Here is a 7686-nt window from a genome sequence, read left to right as displayed (position 1 = left end):
TCCAAGCCCCATCCCTACTCAAAATGTACAGGCAGCATCTCTGGATTGCAAATTCCTGGGGGCAGGAATTCTCTGCTCCCAAAATGTCCGGTGCCGGGGGCTGGGCACTGAGTAAATGAGGAGTAATGGGCATCATAGCATCCATGTGGGGCAGATTGAACTCAGCTGAGTTTAGGGCCAGGGAAACGTGCGTATGAGCCCCATCCAGTCCTCTGGCCTCTTGTCCCCACTTCACGTTTCCAACTTGTACGTCCCAAGCGCTTATTCCAGTGCTCTGCACACAGTAAGCGCTCAATAAATACAATTGAATGAATGAATGAGGAAAGATAAGTGGAATGCCCCTGATTCTGCATCTCTAGGTAAGGAAGGATAGGGCCGCTCTAGGCTACAAATTCATAATGGTCAGGGAATGTGTCTGTTACATAGCATGGCTCTACCAATTAGCTGTGTGACTTTGGGCAAGTCACTTAACTTCTCTGGGCCTCAGTTCCCTCATCTGTAAAATGGGGATGAAGATTGTGAGCCCCACGTGGGACAACCTGATCACCTTGTAACCTCCCCAGCGCTTAGAACAGTGCTTTGCACACAGTAAGTGCTTAATAAATGCCATTATTATTATTAGGCAGAGAAGCAGTGTGGCTTAGTGGCAGGAACACAGGCTTGGGAGTCGGAGGTCATGGGTTCTAATCCCAGCTCTGCCATTTATCAGCTGGGTGACTTTGGGCAAGTCACTTCACTTTTCTGTGCCTCAATTCCCTCATCTGTAAAATGGGGATTAAAACTGTGAGCCCCACGTGGGACAACCTGATTATCTTGTATCTACCCCAGAACTTAGAGCAGCGCTTGGCACACAGTAGGTGCTTCACAATTACCATTATAATAATAATGTAAGTAAGGTCCTGGAAGTCAGAAGGTCACGGATTCTAATCCCAAATCCGCCACTTATCTGCTGCGTGATCTTGGAAAAGTCATTTCATTTCTCTGGGCCTCAGTTTCCTCATCTGTAAAATGGGAATTGAGGCGGTGAGCCCCAAGTGGGACGGGGACTGTGTCCAACTTGATTTGCTTGTATCCACCCCAGCGGTTAAGGACAGTGTCTGGCACATAGTAAGTGCTTAACAAATAGGAGAAGCAGCATGGCTTAGCAGAAAGTCTGGGCTTGGGAGTCAGAGGTTGTGGGTTCTAATCCTGGCTCTGCCACTTGTCAGCTGTGTGACTTTGGGCAAGTCACTTGACTTCTCTGTGCCTCAGTTCCCTCATCTGAAAATGGGGGTGAAGACTGTGAGCCCCATGTGGGATGACCTTGATTACCTTGTATCCCCCCCAGCGCTTAGGACAGTGCTTGGCACATAGTAAGCAGCGTGACTCAGTGGAAAGAGCCTGGGCTTTGGAGTCAGAGGTCATGGGTTCAAATCCCGGCTCTGCCAATTGTCATCTGTGTGACTTTGGGCAAGTCACTTCCCTTCTCTGTGCCTCAGTTCCCTCACCTGTAAAATGGGGATTAAGACTGTGAGCCCCCAGTGGGACAACCTGATCGTCTTGTACCTCCCCAGGGCTTAGAACAGTTCTTTGCACATAGTAAGTGCTTAACAAATGCCATCATTATTATTATTCTAGACTGTGAGCCTACTGTTGGGTAGGGATCGTCTCTATATGTTGCCAACTTGTCCTTCCCAAGTGCTTAGTACAGTGCTCTGCACACAGTAAGTGCTCAATAAGTACGATTGAATGAATGAATTAAGCGCTTAGGACAGTGCTCTGCACATAGTAGAGGCTGTCTACATGCCTGTCTACATGTTTTGTTTTGTTATAATAATAATGGCATTTATTAAGCTCTTACTATGTGCAAAGCACTGTTCTAAGCGCTGTTATCTGCCTCCCCCTTCTAGACTGTGAGCCCGCTGTTGGGTAGGGGACCGTCTCTCTATGTTGCCGACTCGTCCTTCCCAAGCGCTTAGTCCAGTGTTCCACACACAGTAAGCGCTCAATAAATAGGATTGAATGAATGAGTGAATAGTAAGCGCTCAGTAAATACGACTGATTGAATGAGTGAATACATAGCACGATGAGGATGAGTGTGGGCGCTGCCCCGCCCCTTCCCCTCCTCTCGCTTAGCGCTGGGCCGCGGCTGGAGAAGGCTGATCCGCGTCCCAGCTGTGGGATAGGATTGGGATTGGGAGCGTCCCGACAGGACCACAGGAGCTGGGTGCGGGGCTCCGGGAGGCCGGGAGCGGGGGGCTCGGCCTGCTCAGCTCTCCCTCGTCACCCACATCCACGGCAGGACAGCAGCAGGACAAGTAGAGGCTGCAGGGGAAACAGAGGCTGCAGGAGAGGGAGAGGCTGCAGGAGAAACAGAGCCTGAAGGAGGGGGAGAGGCTGCAAGAGAGGGAGAGACTGCAGGAGAAGGAGAGGCTGCAGGAGAGAGAGAGGCTGCAGGGGAAACAGAGTCTGCAGGAGAAGGAGAGGCTACAGGGGAAACAGAGGCTGCAGGAGAAGGAGAGGCTGCAGGGGAAACAGAGGCTGCAGGAGAAGGAGAGGCTGCAGGGGAAACAGAGGCTGCAGGGGAAACAGAGGCTGCAGGAGAAGGAGAGGCTGCAGGGGAAACAGAGGCTGCAGGAGAGGGAGAGGCTGCAGGGGAAACAGAGGCTGCAGAAGAGGGAGAGGCTGCAGGAGAGGGAGAGGCTGCAGGAGAGGGAGAGGCTGCAGGGGAAACAGGCTGCAGAAGAGGGAGAGGCTGCAGGGGAAACAGAGGCTGTAGGAGAGGGAGAGGCTGCAGGGGAAACAGAGGCTGCAGAAGAAGCAGAGGCTGCAGGAGAGGGAGACGCTGTAGGAGAGGGAGAGGCTGCAGCCGGAGCAGTAGAGGCTTCAGGAGAAGTAGAGGCTGCAGCAGCAGCAGGAGGAGGAGGAGTGTCCCTAGGACAGGAGGAGGAGCAGGGGCTGCAGCAGGAGGAGAAGGAGCAGCGGTAGAGGCTGCAGCAGCAACAGGAGGAGGATCAGAGGCTGCAGCAGCTGGAGGAGGAGGAGGAGGAGAAGGAGCGGTAGAGGCTGCTGCAGCAGCAGCAGCAGCAGGAGGATCGGAGGCTGCAGGTGAGTTGTGGTGCGGCCGGCCTGGTGCTGCCCAGTCCGGGCAGGGGACAGGGGACGGGCCCCCTCCCTGCCTGCCCACCCTCCGCCGGGCCCGGGCCCGGGGGGATCCGATGTACTGAGCGCTTACTGAGCGCAGAGCTCCGGACTAAGCGCTTTGGGAGAGGACAAATCGGCAACAGATGGAGACTGGCCGGCCCCAGAGCAGGCGCTTAACAAATATCATTATGATGATTATTATTATTTATTCAGTTAGCCAGTCGTATTTATTGAGCGCTTACTGGGTACAGGGCACTGGACTAAGCGTTTGGGAGAGGACAATTCGGCAACAAATAGTGGAAATCCCTGCCCACAGCGGGCTCAGGGAGATGGGGGGGGGGGGGACAGGGAGATGGGGAGGTGACAGGGAGATGTGGGGGAGGACAGGGAGATGTGGGGGGGGGACAGGGAGATGGGGGGACAGGGAGATGGGGGACTGGGAGATGTGGGGGGGACAGGGAGATGTGGGGGGGACAGGGAGATGGGGGACTGGGAGATGTGTGGGGGGACAGGGAGATGGGGGGGACAGGGAGATGTGGGGGAGGTGACAGGGAGATGGGGAGGTGACAGGGAGATGGGGACAGGGAGATGTGTGGGGGGACAGGGAGATGGGGGACAGGGAGATGTGGGGGAGGTGACAGGGAGATGTGTGGGGGGACAGGGAGAAGGGGGACAGGGAGATGTGGTGGGGGGACAGGGAGATGTGGGGAAGTGACAGGGAGGTGGGGGGGACAGGGAGGTGTGGGAGGGGACAGGGAGGCCTGGGGGGACAGGGAGATGTGGGGGGACGGGGACCTAGGGGGGACAGGGAGGTCTGGATGGGACAGGGAGATGGAGGGCCAGGGAGGCGTGGTGGGGGCCAGGGAGGTGTGAGGGGGACCCAAGGCGATGCAGGGGAGGCCAGGGGTGGGGGGGGCCAGGGGTGTCCAAGTTGTGGCCGTCGGTGGCGAAGTGTCCCCAGAGGGGCTCCCGAGCGGCCCCCCGGGCCCTCCCCGCTCCACTGGCGGCGTTGGGCCCCTTGGGAGCCCGGAGTCCCGGCCCCCCCCGCCCGGGACCCGCAAAGCCCGCGGACGCTACCCCGGACTCCCCGGGCTCCCCGAAACCAGCTCCCGGCCGGGAAGGAGGGGCCGGGCCCGCCTACAAGCCTCCTACTGACAGCTCACCTCCTCCAGGAGGCAGCGTGGCTCAGTGGAAAGACCTCGGGCTTTGGAGGCAGGCAGGGATCATGGGTTCAAATCCTCACCCCGCCACTTGTCAGCTGGGTGACTTTGGGCAAGTCACTTAACATCTCTGGGCCTCAGTGACCTCATCTATAAAATGGGGATGAAGACTGGGAGCCCCCCGTGGGACAACCTGATCACCTTGTAACCTCCCCAGCGCTCAGAACAGTGCTTTGCACATAGTAAGCGCTTAACAAATGCCATCATTCTTCTTCTTCCCAGACTGAGCCCCCTTTTACTTCTCCTCCCCAGCTCCCCCTCCCTCTGCCCTGCCCCCTTCCCCTTCCCACAGCACTTGTGTATATATACTTGTACAGATTTATTACTCTCTTTTATTTATGATGTGTATATATATAGCTCTAATTCTATTTACATTATGCTATGGATGCCATTCGAGAAACAGCGTGGCTCAGTGGATAGAGCCCAGGCCTGCGAGTCAGAGGTCATGGGTTCTAATCCCGTCTCCGCCACTTGTCTGCTGGGTGACTTTGGGCAAGTCACTTCACTTCTCTGGGCCTCAGTTCCCTCATCTGTAAAATGGGGATGAAGCCTGTGAGCCCCACGTAGGACAGCCTGATCACCTTGTATCCCCCTCCACAGTGCTTAGAACAGTGCTTTGCACGTAGTAAGCGCTTAACAAATGCCATCATCATTATTATTACTGCTTGTTTTGTTGGCTTTCGCCCCCCTTTTAGACTGTGAGCCCGTTATTGGGTAGGGATTGTGTCTATTGCTGAATAGTACACATTTATTATTCTATTTTATTAATGATATGCATATATCTATACTATTTATTTACATTGATGCTATTGATGCCTGTCTACTTGTTTTGTTGGCTGTCTCCCCCCCCACCCTTCTAGACTTGTGAGCCCGTTGTTGAGTAGGGATTGTCTCTTTATCGCTGAATTGTACTCATTTATTCTCTTTATTAATGAAGTGCATATAGCCATAATTCTGTACATTTACACTGATGCTATTGATGTCTGTCTACTTGTTTTGTTGGCTGTCTCCCCCACACTTCTAGACTGTGAGCCCGTTGTTGGGTAGGGATTGTCTCTTTATCGCTGAATTGTACTCATTTATTCTCTTTATTAATGATGTGCATATAGCCATAATTCTATACATTTACACTGATGCTATTGATCCCTGTCTACTTGTTTTGTTGGCTGCTCCCCACCCCCACCCCCTGCGACCCTTCTAGACTGTGAGCCCGTTGTTGGGTAGGGATTGTCTCTTTATCGCTGAATTGTACTCATTTATTCTCTTTATTAATGATGTGCATATAGCCATAATTCTGTACATTTACACTGATGCTATTGATGTCTGTCTACTTGTTTTGTTGGCTGTCTCCCCCACCCTTCTAGACTGTGAGCCCATTGTTGGGTAGGGATCGTCTCTTTATCGCTGAATTGTACTCATTTATTCTCTTTATTAATGATGTGCATATAGCTATGATTCTATATATTTACACTGATGCTATTGATGCCTGTCTACTTATTTTGTTGGCTGTCTCCCCCCTCACCCTTCTAGACTGTGAGCCCGTTGTTGGGTAGGGATTGTCTCTTTATCGCTGAATTGTACTCATTTATTCTCTTTATTAATGATGTGCATATAGCCATAATTCTGTACATTTACACTGATGCTATTGATGTCTGTCTACTTGTTTTGTTGGCTGTCTCCCCCACCCTTCTAGACTGTGAGCCCATTGTTGGGTAGGGATCGTCTCTTTATCGCTGAATTGTACTCATTTATTCTCTTTATTAATGATGTGCATATAGCTATAATTCTATATATTTACACTGATGCTATTGATGCCTGTCTACTTATTTTGTTGGCTGTCTCCCCCCTCACCCTTCTAGACTGTGAGCCCGTTGTTGGGTAGGGATTGTCTCTCTATTGCTGAATTGTACTCATTTATTCTCTTTATTAATGATGTTCATATAGCTATAATTCTATATGATTACACTGATGCTATTCATCATAATGGCATTTATTAAGCGCTTACTATGTGCAAAGCACTGTTCTAAGCGCTGGGGAGGTTACAAGGTGATCAGGTTGTCCCACGGGGGGGGCTCACAGTCTTCATCCCCATTTCACAGTTGAGGGAACTGAGGCCCAGAGAAGTGAAGTGACTAGCCCAAAGTCACCCAGCTGACAAGAGGCGGAGTCAGAATTTGAACCCATGACCTCCGGCTCCCAAGCCCGGGCTCTTTCCACTGAGCCCCAGTGCTTCTCTGCCTGGCTACTTGTTTTGTTGGCTGTCCCCCCCACCCTTCTAGACTGTGAGCCCGCTGTTGGGTAGGGATTGTCTCTCTTTATTGCCGAATTGTGCTTTCCAAGCGCTTAGTACAGTGCTCAGCACACAGTAAGCGCTCAATAAATACCATTGAATGAATGAATAGAACGCGGGTCCCGGCCTAGGGAAGCGCCCCCTGCCGGCCGCCCCCCGCCCATGGAGCCCAGCAACTCCCTGGATAATAATAAAAATAATAATGGCATTTGTCCAGTCATCCATTCGTTCAATCGTATTTATTAAGCGCTTATTGTGTGCAGAGCACTGTACTAAGCGCTTGGAAAGTCCAATGCAGCAAGAGAGAGAAACCATCCCTGCCCACAATAGGCTCACGGTCTTGGGGAGGGGGGAGGCGGACATCAAAACAAGTAAATGGGTATCAGTATAAATAGAATTACAGGTATAGAGAAGCAGCATGGCTCAGTGGAAAGAGCATGGGCTTTGGAGGCAGAGGTCACGGGTTCGAATCCCGGCTCCACCAAATGTCAGCTGTGTGCCTTTGGGCAAGTCACTTCTCTGGGACTCCGTTACCTCATCTGTAAAATGGGGATGAAGACTGTGAGCCCCCTGTGGGACAACCTGATCACCTTGTAACCTTCCCAGCGCTTAGAACAGTGCTTTGCACATAGTAATCGCTTAGTAAATGCCATTATTATTATTATAATATACATAGATACATGAATGCTGTGGGGTGGAGGGAGAGAACAAAAGGAGCGAGTCAAGGTGAAGAGGAAGGGAGGGGAGCTGAAGAAAAAGGGGCTTAGTCTGGGAAGGCCTCTTGGAGGAGGTATGTCTTTAGCAGACGTTTGAAGGGGGGGAAAAGGTGATTGGCAGAAAGTGCTTACTATGTGCCAAGCACTGTTCTCAGCACTGAGGTAGATACAAAGTAATCAGGTTGTCCCATGTGGGACTCAGTCTTAATCCCCATTTTACAGATGAGGGAACTGAGGCACAGATAAGTTAACTGGCTTGCTCAATGTCACAACGCAGGCAAGTGGCAGAGCCGGGATCCAACCTCACACTAAAAGTAATAGTAATAATGATGACTGT

At 52.0% G+C, this 7686-nt stretch overlaps 1 protein-coding gene across 2 annotated transcripts in view; it reads left to right on the top strand.

The window, feature by feature from the left end:
- Positions 1-3051: 3051 nt before the first annotated feature.
- Positions 3052-7686, top strand: part of MATN2 (matrilin 2) — a 201350-nt gene continuing 196715 nt past the window's right edge. For both annotated transcript variants that reach the window (XM_038745876.1, XM_038745875.1), the window contains exon 1: positions 3052-3087. The gene's annotated coding sequence lies outside the window, so the exon portion shown is untranslated. The remainder of the gene's footprint in view (positions 3088-7686) is intronic.

This window comes from Tachyglossus aculeatus, chromosome 4 (genome assembly GCF_015852505.1).
Source record: "Tachyglossus aculeatus isolate mTacAcu1 chromosome 4, mTacAcu1.pri, whole genome shotgun sequence".
NCBI classification, from domain to species: domain Eukaryota; kingdom Metazoa; phylum Chordata; class Mammalia; order Monotremata; family Tachyglossidae; genus Tachyglossus; species Tachyglossus aculeatus.
The sequence above is the reverse complement of the archived record's forward strand: the minus strand, read 5'-3'. Positions and strand labels throughout refer to the sequence as shown.